The sequence below is a fragment of the Chiloscyllium punctatum genome, chromosome 26, assembly GCF_047496795.1.
Source record: "Chiloscyllium punctatum isolate Juve2018m chromosome 26, sChiPun1.3, whole genome shotgun sequence".
Lineage (NCBI taxonomy): Eukaryota > Metazoa > Chordata > Chondrichthyes > Orectolobiformes > Hemiscylliidae > Chiloscyllium > Chiloscyllium punctatum.
The window spans coordinates 2,992,312-3,008,588 of NC_092764.1; the positions used below are offsets into that span (position 1 = coordinate 2,992,312).

At 48.2% G+C, this 16,277-nt stretch overlaps 1 protein-coding gene across 5 annotated transcripts in view; it reads left to right on the forward strand.

Moving 5' to 3' along the window:
* Positions 1-4,909: 4,909 nt before the first annotated feature.
* Positions 4,910-16,277, forward strand: part of zc3h18 (zinc finger CCCH-type containing 18) — a 233,796-nt gene continuing 222,428 nt past the window's right edge. For 3 of the 5 annotated variants that reach the window (XM_072595765.1, XM_072595768.1, XM_072595769.1), the window contains exon 1: positions 4,910-5,087. The gene's annotated coding sequence lies outside the window, so the exon portion shown is untranslated. The other 2 variants (XM_072595766.1, XM_072595767.1) reach the window with 2 other exon arrangements.

Sequence of the window (16,277 nt, forward strand, 5' to 3'; positions counted from 1 at the left end):
GATATAAATCAGTTGGAGACACGGACGGATGAATGGCAGATGGAGTTTATTCCATGTGAGTGTGAGGTGCTGCATTTTGGGAGATCAACTGTTAAGGAAAAGTAAACAGTTAATGGCAGAACCCTGAATGGCATTAATGTTTAGAGGGATCTTGGGTTCATAGCTCCCTGAAAATGGCCCCACAAGTATCTAGAATCCCTACAGTGTGGAAACAGGCCCTTTGGCCCAACAAGTCCACACCAACCCTCCGACAAATAACCCACCCAGACCCATTCCCCTATCTTATTTTTCTATATTTACTAATGCACCTAACCCAAACATCCCTGAACACTATGGGCAATTTAGCATGGCCAATTCATCTGACCTGCGCATCTTTGGATTGCGGGAGGAAACCAAAGCACCCGGAGGAAACCCATGCAGACACATGGAAATTATGCAACCTCCGCACAGTTGCCAGAGGTTGGAATCAAATCCAGGTCCCTGGGACTGTGAGGTAGCAGTGCTAACCACTGCACCAACGTGCCACCCTAAGTATTTTGGGTGGTAAAGAAGGCATATGGCACGCTTGCATTTATCGGTTGGGGATTTGAGTACAAGAGGCAGGATATCACGTTGTAGCTTTGTAAGACTTTGGTTAGGTCATACTTAGAATATTGTGTTTAATTCTGGTTCCACATTACAGGAAGAGGGTGCAGGAGAGGCTAGAAAACTTGGCTTGTTTTCTCTGGAGAGGTGGAGGCTGAGGGGAGATTTAATAGAAGTCTATAAAATTAGGAGATGCCCAGATGAAGCTGGAGTAGCAGAAAGCATAGGGGACTTTCAAAGAATAGAGGAGTATATAGATAGACTGAAAAGTGTGTTGCTGGAAAAGCGCAGCAGGTCCGGCAGCATCCAAGGAGCAGAAGAATCGACGTTTTGGGCATAAACCCTTCTTCAGGCATCGAAGTTTCGGGCATAAGCCCTTCTTCAGGCCGAAACGTCAATTCTCCTGCTCCTTGGATGCTGCCTGACCTGCTGCGCTTTTCCAGCAACACATTTTCAGCTCTGATCTCCAGCATCTGCAGTCCTCACTTTCTCCTATATAGATAGACTTAAGAGTTGGGCGGAGAAGTGGCAGATGGAGTTCAGTCCAGGCAAATGTGAGCTGATGCATTTTGGGAAGTCTAATTCTAGAGCGAATTATACAGTAAACGGAAAAGCCTTGCGAAAAGTTGATGAGCAGAGAGATCTGGGAGTTCAGGTCCATTGTACCCTGAAGGTTTTTGCACAGGTGGATAGAGTGGTCAAGAAGGCATATAGTATGCTTGTCTTCATCGGACAGAGTATTGAGTATAAGAACTGGCACGTTCAGCTGCATTTAGAATACTGTGTACAGTTCTGGTCATCACATTACCAAAAGGATGTGGACGCTTTGGAGAGGGTGCAGAGAAGATTTACGAGAATGTTGCCTGGTATGGAAGGTGCTAACTATGAAGAGAGGTTGAGTAGGTTAGAATTGTTTTCATTAGAAAAAAAGAGATTGAGGGGGGAACCTGATTGAGGTCTACAAAATCAGGGTAGATAGAGATAAGCTTTTTCCCAGGGTGAAGTATTCAATAAGGAGGTTAAGCTTTCAAGATGAGAGGTGAAATGTTTAAGGGGAATACACGCGGCAAGTACTTTACACAGAGGGTGGTAGGTGCCTGGAACACGTTGCCAGCAGAGGTGGTAGAGGCAGGCAGGGTAGATTCATTTAGGATGTGTCTGAACAGATGCATGAGTAGGTGGGAACAGGGGGACACAGATGCTTAGGAATTGGGCAATAGGTTTAGACAGTGATTTGGATCAGCTCAGACTTGGAGGGCAGAAGGGCCTGTTCTTGGGCTGTAAATGTTCTTTGTTCTATGGGGTTGACAGAATCTTTTTCCTAGAGTGCAAATGTCTAATGCTAGGAGGCAGGCATTTAAGGTGAGAGGTGAATGTTCAAAGGAGATGTGAGGGGGAAGTTTTTTTTCACAAGGAGAGTGATAGGAGTCTGGAATGCATTGCCAGGGGTGGAGGAGGCAGGTACGATAGGGGTGTTTAAGTGACTTTTAGGGATATGGACCAAGGTCAGTAGTAAAGGATTAGTTTAATTTAGTGTCACATTCAACACAACATAATGGGCCAAAGGCCTGTTCCTGTGCTGTACAGTTCTATGGGGCAATGTATAGCGATACCCCTACCCCATGGGTCATTATATATGACGAAGGGCTTATGCCCGAAACGTCGATTCTTCTGCTCCTTGGATGTTTCTATAGGCACTGAACAGTGACAACAACCCCCTTCCCCCTTACCTCACATTCACTCGCTAGTCCTTGATTAACTCACTGAATGTGCCCAGTGGGCTGGTTGCAATGCCGGCCCCTGTTTGAATATTTTCCACTGACAACAATCAGTGGGCCCCCGGTGTGGGGGGGGTCAGATGGAGCCCCCAGGCCCTCGGTGTAGGGGGGTCAGGTGGGGCCCTCGGTGTGGGGGGGTCAGATGGGGCCCTCGGTGTGGGGGGGTCAGATGGGGCCCCCAGGCCCTCGGTGTGAGGGGGGGTCAGATGGGGCCCTCGGTGTGGGGGGGGGTCAGATGGGGCCCTGGGTGTGGGGGGGGGTCAGATTGGGCCCTCGGTGTGGGGGGGGGTCAGATGGGGCCCTCGGTGGGGGGGGGGGGTCAGATGGGGCCCTCGGTGGGGGGGGGGGTCAGATGGGGCCCCCAGGCCCTCGGTGTTGGGGGGTCAGATGGGGCCCCCAGGCCCTTGGTGTGGGGGGGTCAGATGGGGCCCCCAGGCCCTCGGTGTGGGGGGGTCAGATGGGGCCCTCGGTGTGGGGGGGTCAGATGGGGCCCTCGGTGTGGGGGGGTCAGATGGGGCCCCCAGGCCCTCGGTGTGGGGGGGTCAGATGGGACCCCCAGGCCCTCGGTGTGGGGGGGTCAGATGGGGCCCTCGGTGTGGGGGTGATCAGATGGGCCCTCGGTGTGGGGGGGGTCAGATGGGGCCCTCGGTGTGGGGGGGGGTCAGATGGGGCCCCCAGGCCCTCGGTGTAGGGGGGGGTCAGATGGGGCCCTCGGTGTGGGGGGGGTCAGATGGGGCCCTCGGTGTGGGGGGAGTTAGATGGGGCCCTCAGGCCCTCGGTGTGGGGGGGGGTCAGATGGGGCCCTCGGTGTGGGGGGGGTCAGATGGGGCCCCCAGGCCCTCGGGTGTGGGGGGGTCAGATGGGGCCCTCGGTGTGGGGGGGTCAGATGGGGCCCTCGGTGTGGGGGGGGTTAGATGGGGCCCTCGGTGTGGGGGGGGTCAGATGGGGCCCACGGTGTGGGGGGGTCAGATGGGGCCCTCGGTGTGGGGGGGGTTAGATGGGGCCCTCGGTGTGGGGGGGGTTAGATGGGGCCCTCGGTGTGGGGGGGGTCAGATGGGGCCCTCGGTGTGGGGGGGGTCAGATGGGGCCCCCAGGCCCTCGGTGTAGGGGGGGGTCAGATGGGGCCCTCGGTGTGGGGGGGTCAGATGGGGCCCTCGGTGTGGGGGGGGTTAGATGGGGCCCTCGGTGTGGGGGGGGGGTTAGATGGGGCCCCCAGGCCCTCGGTGTGGGGGGGTCAGATGGGGCCCTCGGTGTGGGGGGGGTCAGATGGGGCCCTCGGTGTGGGGGGGGTCAGATGGGGCCCTCGGTGTGGGGGGGGTCAGATGGGGCCCCCAGGCCCTCGGTGTAGGGGGGGGTCAGATGGGGCCCTCGGTGTGGGGGGGTCAGATGGGGCCCTCGGTGTGGGGGGGGTCAGATGGGGCCCTCGGTGTGGGGGGGGTCAGATGGGGCCCTCGGTGTGGGGGGGGGTCAGATGGGGCCCTCGGTGTGGGGGGGGTCAGATGGGGCCCTCCGTGTGGGGGGGGGTCAGATGGGGCCCTCCGTGTGGGGGGGGGTCAGATGGGGCCCTCCGTGTGGGGGGGGGTCAGATGGGGCCCTCCGTGTGGGGGGGGGGTTAGATGGGGCCCTCGGTGTGGGGGGGGGTTAGATGGGGCCCTCGGTGTGGGGGGGGTCAGATGGGGCCCTCGGTGTGGGGGGGGTCAGATGGGGCCCTCGGTGTGGGGGGGTCAGATGGGGCCCTCGGTGTGGGGGGGTCAGATGGGGCCCTCGGTGTGGGGGGGGGGTCAGATGGGGCCCTCGGTGTGGGGGGGGTCAGATGGGGCCCTCGGTGTGGGGGGGGTCAGATGGGGCCCTCGGTGTGGGGGGGTCAGATGGGGCCCTCGGTGTGGGGGGGGTCAGATGGGGCCCTCGGTGTGGGGGGGGTCAGATGGGGCCCTCGGTGTGGGGGGGGTCAGATGGGGCCCTCGGTGTGGGGGGGGGGTTAGATGGGGCCCTCGGTGTGGGGGGGGTCAGATGGGGCCCTCGGTGTGGGGGGGGTCAGATGGGGCCCTCGGTGTGGGGGGGGTCAGATGGGGCCCTCGGTGTGGAGGGGGTCAGATGGGGCCCTCGGTGTGGGGGGGGTCAGATGGGGCCCTCGGTGTGGGGGGGGTCAGATGGGGCCCTCGGTGTGGGGGGGGTCAGATGGGGCCCTCGGTGTGGGGGGGGTCAGATGGGGCCCTCGGTGTGGGGGGGTCAGATGGGGCCCCCAGGCCCTCGGTGTGGGGGGGGTCAGATGGGGCCCCCAGGCCCTCGGTGTAGGGGGGGGTTAGATGGGGCCCTCGGTGTGGGGGGGGGTTAGATGGGGCCCCCAGGCCCTCGGTGTAGGGGGGGGTTAGATGGGGCCCTCGGTGTGGGGGGGTTAGATGGGGCCCTCGGTGTGGGGGGGGTCAGATGGGGCCCTCGGTCCTGGTGGCCATTCCGCCCTCCTTTCCCTGGGTTAGTGTGGGGGGGGAAGGGGCGTGTCCTGAGTGGGGGGGGCGGAACTCGCAGGTCAGCTGACTCCTCCCGGCCAATGGACGGGCGCTAATGGCGGAGCTGCCCGGCTCGCGCTCGCTCGCTGCAGCCTCGGGCCCGGCCTCGCGCTCTCGCCGTTCCCTCGCTCAGAGCGCTCCCTCGGCCCAGCCCAGCCCCCGGCCTGGCCCGGCCCCGCTCGGCTCTTAGTGCCGCACATCGCCAACCGGAGCGCAGGTGAGTGAGTCCTCCCAGGGGGGGACAGCGGTGATCACCCTAACTCACCCCCTCCCCCTTCACACACAAATCAGAGGCCTCGGCCTCTGACTGGCGGCGGCCCCACACTCGGCCCTTAGGCCTCGGGCTCCTCATGGGCGGGAAACAGGCCCAGAAAGTGCAGTTCCCGGAGTTACCTTGATCCTGTCGGCGCTGCTGAAGGAAAGAGCGCTTCACACAGCCCGGATCCCGCTCTGCTCCGGGCAGTGACGGTAAGAGAGAGCTCGGAGCCGGCTTTATATTGTATCCGGAGCCTGAGGTTGTTGAGGCGGGTGGTTGGTGTATGCGGCCCTTTACCATCACTCTGTCCTCCCGTGCCCGTGCCCGTGCCCGTGCTGACACACAGCCTTGTGTGCAAACTGATCCCTGTAAATGGCTCTGGTCTGCAGTAAGTTGCAGCTCATGGTGTGCATCCCAGTTAATGCCGTCCACCCCCCAGTTAAAAGGTCAGTTCTTCACTGAGTCAAGTCCACAGATTTCAGTTTCTATTAATCCTGTTCGGATCGGATAATTTGGGAAACTTTACGAGGATCCCAAGGATACCTCGTTTGGAATGAAGAGTCCTTACAGGAAAGTGAGCAAGTAAAGCAACAGGTCACAGGATCCTTCCTGTCTAAAGTCATTCACCCGGAAGATTCAAATTCAGCAGAACCGTATATACATTGCTTAAATTTGAAGCACAGGCATGTATTGGCGCAAAAAAGTGAACATCGTTTTGGACTTATTTATAGATTCAAGATTATATCGGAAAAGGAGTTGGTGATTCAGGCAGGCTGCCCTGCCAGTCGATGTAATCATGGCTGGTCGAACGCCTGAATGCCTTTTTCCTACCCCATCTCCGTAATCCTGTACATTACAGGTAATCAAATCTAACAATCTCTTAAACATATTCAAAACTGAGCATGTACTGACTTCTGGAGTAGAGAATTCAAAAAGTTCACAACACTCTGTAAAAATAAATTCTCAATTTGGATCTAAATGGCATTCCCTTATTACTGGCCTTCCCTGATTTGCATACTGGTTTAATGTACTGCTTGGTGTGCAATTGCCCTGTACAAACCAGGATGATCAGGTTCAATTATCAGTCTGGGTTGAATACCTGTTCTCTTTTAGGTCAAGGTTGAGACATTTCAGTTAGCCATTAAAAGACCTTAACTGGTGGGAAACATCAGCCAGTGTTCTCGTCATTGGCTAATCTGATAACTGACCACTGACTAATACTAGTGCTTGTCTAGAGAGAGAAAATCTGGCTCAACTATAATTCTACGCAATCAGACAGCCTTTCAGTCTCAACTGTCTCGGTATAAGCATTGAAAAGTGACAATTGGACAAGATGGCAGAGGTAAACTGAAGAGAATAGAATGATTAACATCCAAGAGAGAAGGCAATCCAGGGATTTGGGGAAACGATAACGTAACTGTCCTCTGCAAAACAACCTGCAACCAAATCAGTAATGTGACATCGAGCTTACTCACGTGGATATGTTAAATCAAGCAGTTGGTTCTGCAATCATGATCTATTGTTCATTCTGATTCCAAAACTATTGCAAGTTCCAAAGCTGAATTGATCTCTTGTCCAGTATACATTTTTAGTTGTCCCCTTGCCCAGCTTGAATGTCATAACTCTGCGCTTGTCCAACAGTGTCTGTCGTCTGTGGAGCTCCTCTGCAATTATTGAGATACCTCAGAACTGTGCATCCTGATTTAAGATGATATCTGCTACCCAGAGAATGGTGTTTTTGAATTGCAATGGAAACAGTGGACTTGTAGGGCAGTAGATACAGAGGAACTAATGTATTATCATTTTGATGGACCCCACTTGATTGCATGTCTTGACTTTGGAATCTTTTTGCCTATTTTTAGCAAAGCCCCATAGTTCTTGAGTAAAACATGTTTGTTATTTCTAAATGATAGTGAGTTTCGAAAAGATTTGTAGTTCAGGTTGAGATTCTGGATGTGAGTGTAATTGCTGAACACAAAGTTTCGGTTTCAGACATTTCGTCACCATACTAGGTAGCATCATCAGTGATGAGAGTATGTTGTTGGAAAAGCACAGCAGGTCAGGCAGCATCCGAGGAGCAGGGAAATCGATGTTTTGGGCCGGAGCCCTTCATCAGAAATTCGGCTTGAAACGTCGATTTTCCTGATCATCAGATGCTGCCTGACCTACTGTGCTTTTCCAGCATCACACTCTACTCTGATCTCCAGCGTCTGCAGACCTAACTTTCTCCTAACATCATCAGTGAGCCACCGGTGAAGCGCTGGCATTATGTCCTGCTTTCTATTTACAGAGGAACCTCAATTATCTGAAGGACATGGGTAGGGAGTATTTCATTCTGTTAATTGAATGCTGGATAACGTAGTTTAACCAAGCATCGGGATCTTGCAATCTTGCCGGATAATCAAATGCCCGATAATCGAGGTTCTTCTGTACGTGTTTAGTTTTGTTTGGGTTGGTGAAATCATTTCCAGTTCTTTTTCTGAGGATGGTAGACTGGGTCTAACTCGCTGTGTTTGTTGATAGAGTTCCGGTTAGAATGCCATGCTTCTAGGAATTCTCGTGCGTGTCTCTGGCTTGTCCTAGGATGGATGTGTTGTTCCAGTCAAAGTGGCATCCTTCTTCGTCTGTATGTAAGGATACTAATGATAGTGGGTCATGTCTTTTTGTGGCTATTTGATGTTCATGAATCCTGGTGGCTAGTTTTCTGCCTGTTTGTCCAATGTAGTATTTAGTATAGTTTGCCAATTTCTCTACAACAAATCCAAACAAACAGACAAAACCTGCCTAGAAACACGAACCACTTTACCCGGCATCAAAGACATCTCTGAAATGACTGTCAGACTACTCAGACCTCTTGGCATCATGGTAACCCACAAACCAACCAACACAGTTAAACAGCAACTAATGAGCTTAAAAGACCCAATGCAGACAAGCAATACAAACATCATCTACAAAATACCTTGCAAGGACTGTAATAAACACTACATTGGACAAATAGGCAGAAAACTAGCCACCAGAATTCATGAACATCAACTAGCCGCAAAAAGATGTGACCCACTGTCAATAATATCTTTACATTATTATGTAAGGACACGATTTTGGGGACAACACATCCATCCTAGGGTGGGCCAAACAGAGACACGCATGAGAATTCCTAGAAGCGTAGCATTCCAGCTGGAACTCTATCAACAAGCACACTGATTTGGACAATATCTACCATCCACTGAGAAAAAGAACTGGAAATGACATCACCAACCCAAAGAAAACTAAACACATAAAAAGAAAGCAGGACATAATACCAGCACTTTACCGGAGGCTCACTGATGATGATAACCTAGTATGGTGACAAAACATCTGAAACTGAACCTTCCACCTCAGCATGCAAACACATCCATTTCTAAATGATCTCAAGTTAGACTGTAGTGGGGTATTGTGGACTGTTGCAGGTGTTGAACCTAGTTGAAATGTTTGAACTTTCTGTCCAAATTTGTGTAAACACTGGTACATTGTATATTTCTAATATACACTGTTGTATGTATTAATCCAATGCATGTGGTGATTCAAGTAATTTGGATATGTGTTAGGAAAGATAACAAATTTTTAAAAACATTTCCATTGAAATTGATAACTGCCACTAAAGGATCAAAACAAAAGATGTGAACAGGGTACAGGAAAGTGGAGTTGAGGCTTGAGATCGGCCATGACCTAATTGAGACTATTCTGCCATTCTGACCTGAATGGCCTACTTCTGCTGCTACATTTGTGGCTTTATCATCTACAGACTTGTTGGTTTAACATCAGTCAGAAGGAGGTTCCTAGGCTTTGTTTTTCTTACGGAACAAATGATTTGGGCAAGTGTGAGCTGATTGAAAAGAACATAAGTTTTCTGAAAGGAAGAACTAAGACTGATGAAGCTTGTTGAATTTTTTGAGACCGACATTTGAATGGGAAATACCTGTGGATGTTGTTTATATTAACATCCTAATCCAAGACATTGAGGCTGGAGCATTATGTTCAGTTTTGGACTTCATGCTTAAGGAAGAATGAAGGGTTTGAAGTGAAGGTTCACGAGATTAGTTTCTGAAATGTAAGAGTTGAGTTGTGAGTGTATATTTAAGTTTAAAGGCAACAGTATACTAGGAATCACAGTTAGGTTTTGTAAATTGTAGTGGAAAGTTATGAAAGAATATAGTTTTAATAGGTGGACAAATCTGTGCCAAATGGAGCTCAATGCAAGAGACCATGTGGTCATTCATTTGTGATTCCAGAAAGTTGACAGAGTGTTTTCTTATTGATGATAAACTAGAAATGTGAAGGGACAATGAGATTTTGATGCCTGGGTGCAAAAATTGTTAAAAGCTAGAGCTCTGGTTTGAAAGGTAAACCAGAATGGCGAATAGGAATATAAGAAGTAGGCCATTCAGCTCATTGAGTCTGCTCTGCCAGTGAGATCCTGGCTGATCTGATAATCTTCGACTCCACTTTCTTGCCTTTTCCACCTGGATTGTTGACCTTTGTATTCCAGGCCATAAATGATAAAGGACCTGAAGCTACGCTTCTGTTGCCCACACTCTTTGGGTTACAATGTTCAGCTGTAGGCACCACACCTCAGGAAAGTTCTATGAGCTTGGAGGAGCAATAGCATACTTTCACCCAAATGACACTAGAAACAGGTTTACTGTATGAAAACAGGTAGCATAGGCTTGCCATTAAAAGGTTGACAAATGATCTAATTGAAGAAACTGCTGCCCATGTCTTAACTTGCAAAAAAGTACTTGTATCCATCACCCCAATACTCACTCATCTACATTGGCTCCCGTGTAAGCAGTGCCTTCATGACAAAATTCTTAAATTCATAAGATATAGGAGCAGAATTAGGCCATTTGGCTCATCATGTCTGCTCTGCCATTTGATCATGGCTGATATACTCCTCACCCCCATTTTCCTGCCTTCTCCCCATAACCCTTCAACCCATTACTAATTTAAAATCTGTCTTAACTCCTCCTTAAATTTATTCACTATCCCAGCATCCATCGCACTTTGGGGTAGCGAATTCCAAAGATTCACAGCCCTTTGAGAGAAGTGATTTCTCCTCAACTCTGTTTTAAATTGTCTTTGTTTTCAGTTTCCGCTGTGACTTTCTTTTCCAATCTTTGTAATCCCCTCTAATCCTGTGTAGGATCATAGAATCCCGACAGTGTGGCAGCAGGCAATTCAGCCCATCAAGTTCACACCGACCCTCTGAAGAACATCTCCTCCAGATTCACACCCCCCTGCCCCACCCACCACAAACCATCCCTGAAACCCTATGTTTTCCATGGCTAATCCACCTAGCCTGCTCAATCCTGGACCTCAAGGGCAATTTAGCATGGCCAATTGGCCTAATCTGCACATCTTTGAACTCTGATATGAAACTGGAGCACCCGGAGGAAACCCGTGCAGGTATGGGTAGAATTTGCAAATTTCACACAGATAGTCACCTAGTCCTGGAATCAAAGTATGTTCAAGATGACTAAAGGATTTGATAGCAGTTAGAAAGAGAAAACAGGAACATTTCAGCATTAACTTAAAATTAGAGCTGTTAAGACCTGATGCCTTATGAGAGTGTTGCCCTATGATGAGGCTGAAGTGGTTCAGAGACACTGTGACATTTAGAAGCACAAGAGATAATTTCTGAGAAGGATGTAAGGTTTTGAGATGCTTGTGAGGGTAGATGCTGATGGGTTGTATCCACAGGCAGGAGAGTTTAGAACTAAAAGCATGGTCTCTGCTTAGGAAGTCAATTGTTTTACACAGATGCTAAATTTTTTTCAACTAGGATTGTGAATCTTTGGATTCTCAGTTATTGAGTATGTTAAAAGCTGAAATAAAATTTTGGATTCATAAGGGAATCTGGTAGTTGAGGAATCAGGTAACAAAGTGGAGTTCTAGTCAAAAATCATCCAAGATCTTATTGATGGAGTTTAGGGAGCCTTGGATGGAACAAACTGAATGTACAACTCTGGATGTAGGTTTGCTCACTGAGTTGGAAGGTTCATTCTCAGCCATTTCGTCACGAGACTAGGTAACGTCTTCAGTGAGCCTCCTTATGAAGCACTGCTGATGATTTCTGCTTTCTATTTATATATTTGGGTTTCTTTGGGTTGGTGATGTCATTTCCTGTGGTGATGTAATGTCCTGTTCCTTTTCTCAGGGACTGGTGAATGAGGTCCAAGTCAATGTGTTTGTTGATAGAGTTCTGGTTGGAAAGCCATGCTTCTAGGAATTCTTGTGCGTCTCTCTCTTTGGCTTGTCCTAGGATGGATGTAGTGTCCTTCCTTATCTGTATGTAAGGAAACTAGTGAGAGTATCCTTAAACAAAACAAATTAGAAGAGACCTTCAAGACCATCAATAATACCCTTAGTGGAATAAAATTCACTAAAGAGGATGAAAACTACAACAAACTGCCATTCTTAGATGTTCCAGTAGAGCGAACAAACAATGGGGAACTTCAAACCATCCACTAAGAAAGCTGCGTCAGAACATTATATCAACAAGTTACCACACACTGTAGCACAGAGGAACTACGCAGAGCAGAGGGAAATCACCTGTACAGTGTATTCAAGAAGAACAGGTACCCACTGAACACAGTCCACCAATTTCTCAGCAACAAACCCAAGCAAGCGGACAAAAGTCATCCAGAAACCCTAGCCACTAAAACAGCAGCTAATAAATTTGAAGGACTCTATACAGACAACAAGCAAAACAAATATCGTTTACAGAATATCGTGCAAGAACTGTAACAAACACTACATTGGACAAACCGGAAGAAACGAGCCACCAGGGTGCATGAACGTCAACTGACCACAAAACGACATGACCCTCTCTCACGAGTATCTTTACAGAGAAGGAAGGACACCACTTCGACTGGCACAAATCATCTATCCTAGGACAAGCCAAACAGAGACATGAAAGAGAATTCCTTGAAGCATGGCTTTCCAACCAGAACACTATCAACAAACACATTGACTTGGACCCCATTTACCAAGCCCTGAGAAAAAGAACAGGAAATGACATCACCAACCCAAAGAAACCCAAACACATAAATAGAAAGCAGGAATCAGCAATGCTTCATCTGGAGCCTCACTGAAGATGTTACCTGGCATGGTGACGAAACATCTGAAATTGAACCTTCCATCTCAGCGAGCAAACTTACATCTAGAACCTCAACTTGAGCTATAAATCTCCTCAAAATTCACTGAATGCACAACTGAATGTGGGATTGTAAATGTGGTCAAAGTGTTAGACAAATGCAGGGATCCCAAAGCCTGAGTTGGCAGAGGTTAAAGACAGGGCCAAATACAAGGAGTAATTTGACACTAAGAATGAGAATTAAAATCGAGTCATTGCTGGACCAAGGACCAATTTCTTTTTCATTCATACAATGTGGATGTCACTTGCTGGGCCAGCATTTGTTACCCACTTCGATTTGCCTTTGTTAGTGTGCAGTTGTGAATTATGATCTGGACTTGGTGGTGGTTATGGCATGAAGCTGTCATGAAGGCTAGTTAAACTAGTGATAATCAGAGCATGGATGAGCGATTCAGCAACCAGTGAATTGAAGCTTGTAAGATAGAGAAGTTAGCTGAAAATGTGTTGTTGGAAAAGCACAGCAGGTCAGGCAGCATCCAAGGAGCAGGAGAATCGACGTTTCGGGAATGAGCCCTTCAGGAATGAGGAAAGTGTGCCAAGCAGGCTAAGATAAAAGGTAGGGAGGAGGGATTGGGGGTGGGGCGTTGGAAATGTGATAGGTGGAAGGAGGTTAAGGTGAGGGTGATAGGCTGGAGTGGGGGTGGGGGTGGTGGCGGAGAGGTCAGGAAGAAGATTGCAGATTAGGAAGATGGTGCTGAATTCGAGGGTTGGGACTGAGACAAGGTGGGGGGAGGGGAAATGAGGAAACTGGAGAAATCGGAGTTCATCCCTTGTGGTCGGAGGGTTCCTAGGTGGAAGATGAGGCGCTCTTCCTCCAGCCGTCATGTTGCTATAGTCTCGCGATGGAGGAGTCCAAGGACCTGCATGTCCTTGGTGGAGTGGGAGGGGGAGTTGAAGTGTTGAGTCACAGGGTGGTTGGGTTGGTTGGTCCGGGTGTCCCAGAGGTGTTCTCTGAAACGTTCTGCAAGTAGGCGGCCTGTCTCCCCAATATAGAGGAGGCCACATCGGGTGCAGCGGATGCAGTAAATGATGTGTGTGGAGGTGCAGGTGAATTTGTGGCTGCACCCGATGTGGCCTCTTCTATATTGGGGAGACAGGCCGCCTACTTGCGGAACGTTTCAGAGAACACCTCTGGGACACCCAGAACAACCACCCCGTGGCTCAACACATCAACTCCCCCTCCCACTCCACCAAGGACATGCAGGTCCTTGGACTCCTCCATCGCCAGACCATAGCAACACGACGGCTGGAGGAAGAGCGCCTCACCTTCCGCCTAGGAACCCTCCAACCACAAGGGATGAACTCCGATTTCTCCAGTTTCCCCATTTCCCCTCTCCCCACCTTGTCTCAGTCCCAACCCTCGAACTCAGCACGACCTTCCTAACTTGCAATCTTCTTCCTGACCTCTCCGCCCCCACCCCCACTCCGGCCTATCACCCTCACCTTAACCTCCTTCTACCTATTGCATTTCCAACGCCCCGCCCCCAAGTCCCTCCTCCCTCCCTTTTATCTTAGCCTGCTTGGCACACCTTCCTCATTCCTGAAGAAGGGCTCATGCCCGAAACGTCGATTCTCCTGCTCCTTGGATGCTGCCTGACCTGCTGTGCTTTTCCAGCAACACATTTTCAGCACTGATCTCCAGCACCTGCAGTCCTCACTTTCTCCTAGAAGATAGAGAAGTTACCAACCTGAATGATGAGCAGTATTGGTAATGAAACAGAGTTGTGATTATTAGCTGAACATTGTTCAACAGATTATTATTAAGTAAGGCAATCCAGGAGGTGTGCATCAAAAGTAAATTTGACTTAGAGTCATAGAGATGTACAGCACAGAAACAGACCCTTTGGTCCAACTGGTCCATGCCGACTGGATATCCCAACCCAATCTAGTCCCACCTGCCAGCACCCAGCCCATATCCCTCCAAACCCTTCCTAGTCATCTACCCATCCAGATGCCTTTTAAATGTTGCAGTTGTACCAGCCTCCACCACTTCCTCTGGCAGCTCATTCCACACATGTACCACCCTGTGCATGAAAAAGTTGCCCCTTGGGTCTCTTTTATATCTTTCCCCTCTCTAAATCAATGCCCTCTCGTTCTGGACTTCCCCACCCTAAGCAAAATACTCTTTGTTTGTTTGTTTGTTTATTTATCCTATCCATGCCCCTCATGATTTTATAAATCTCTATATAGTCACCCCTCAGCCTCCGATGCTCCAGGGAAAACAGCCCTACCCTATTCACCCTTTTCCTAGAGCTCAAATCCTCCAACTTGGCAACATCTTTGGAAATCTTTTCTGAACCCTTTCAAGTTTCACAACATCTTTCCGATAGGAAGACGACCAGAATTGCACGCAGTACTCCAAGTGTGGCCTAACCAATGTCCTATACAGCCGCAACATGACCTCCCAACTCCTGTACTCAATATTCTGACCAATAAAGGAAAGCATACCAAATGCCTTCTTCACTATCTACTTGCAACTCCACTTTTAAGGAGCACTTAGCCTTTCAGAATTTAAGCTGACCTTTTAAGTAATTGTATTTGCTGTCTCTTAATGCTCTTCAGTCACTACTGTTACAGTTCCAACTGATGTTATTACTGGATAAGTCAGATCTTAGACTGAAATTTGGCTTGATAGATCAGATTTTGTTGTTTTTAGTTTTAGTGAAGTGGTCTTTCACTGAAACACAAACATCAAGTCTGTAGATTTGAATTTAATAATGAAACTGAAGCTTATTACATATAAGAAAGGAAGATAAAATAGAATAGAGCAAAAATTTACATATAATACAAGTTTATAAAAACTTGAAACACACTCCATTTGCAATCCCACTAAACCCAACAGCATCCCATTACAATACTCAAACACCAGAGAGAATGCCATTCACTTCCTCACATCGGTTTGCCTTAGCTATGGTTTTAATCCTGGTCATGAGAATCTTCCTTGATTCTTCATATAACTAAGTGTAGACTTGCACAGCTTCACATAAAATTGATCTCATTATACTCCGATAACTAATTCTTACAATTCTAAATTCTTTTTCTCCTTTCTCAGAAACAACTGCTTTACACATCCAGCTTTAGCTAAAAAATCTTGCAGAATTTCAAACTGTAATTAAAAGTAAAACCTTTTTTCTCCAAGCTATGATGTTTCTCCTAGTTAAAAGGAAAAATAAATCAATTCTTGACTTTCCAAATTTGAGCCTAATATACACTTTGTTTTGTTCTCTCTCCAAATTCTCCCAAGGTAAACAAAAAAAACCCATTATGCTCCAGGAAATCTCTGTGTTTTAAATTAAATCATCACAGCTACAGAAACACTTGCCAGTTAAATCGCTTCAGATTCACACAAAACCCATACACAGCCTGTTCACATTCAAAAAATCCAAACTTAAAATAAATGATATTAGTGTGTGTATATATGAATCACAAGCTTACATCATGCTAATCTAATTTTAGATTTGAATATCTTCTATTGATGAGATTAAGCTGACTAGCTAGTTACCAGGCTTTGTTGTAACTTTTCTTTTTCTCATCCTTTATTGAAATGTGACTTGTTACTGATTGGCACAGATTGCCTTCTTACCAACATGACCTGTTGTAGCAAATTCTAGATATCGTTAAACTAGTAAATTATCTCATAGCCATTGTGTCATATATGGTCCAGAGGAAATCACTGTTGCTTCTGAGCCCAAAGCTACAGAGTGAGTGCTGCACTGTTGACAGTGCTATTTTATGGATGAGATGTTAAACCCAGGTCCCATCTGTTTATTGTGTTAAATCTAAAGGTCCTATGACAACAATCCTTGTTCTGACTATTTTATCTCTCAACCAACACTGATAAAACAATTTAATTATCTGATATTTGTATGTTTTCAGAATTCTAAGGGGAATGGATTGTGTACATTTTGATAGTTTATTTCATCAAGTTGGAGGGCACAACTTGTGCTTACATAGTCCAT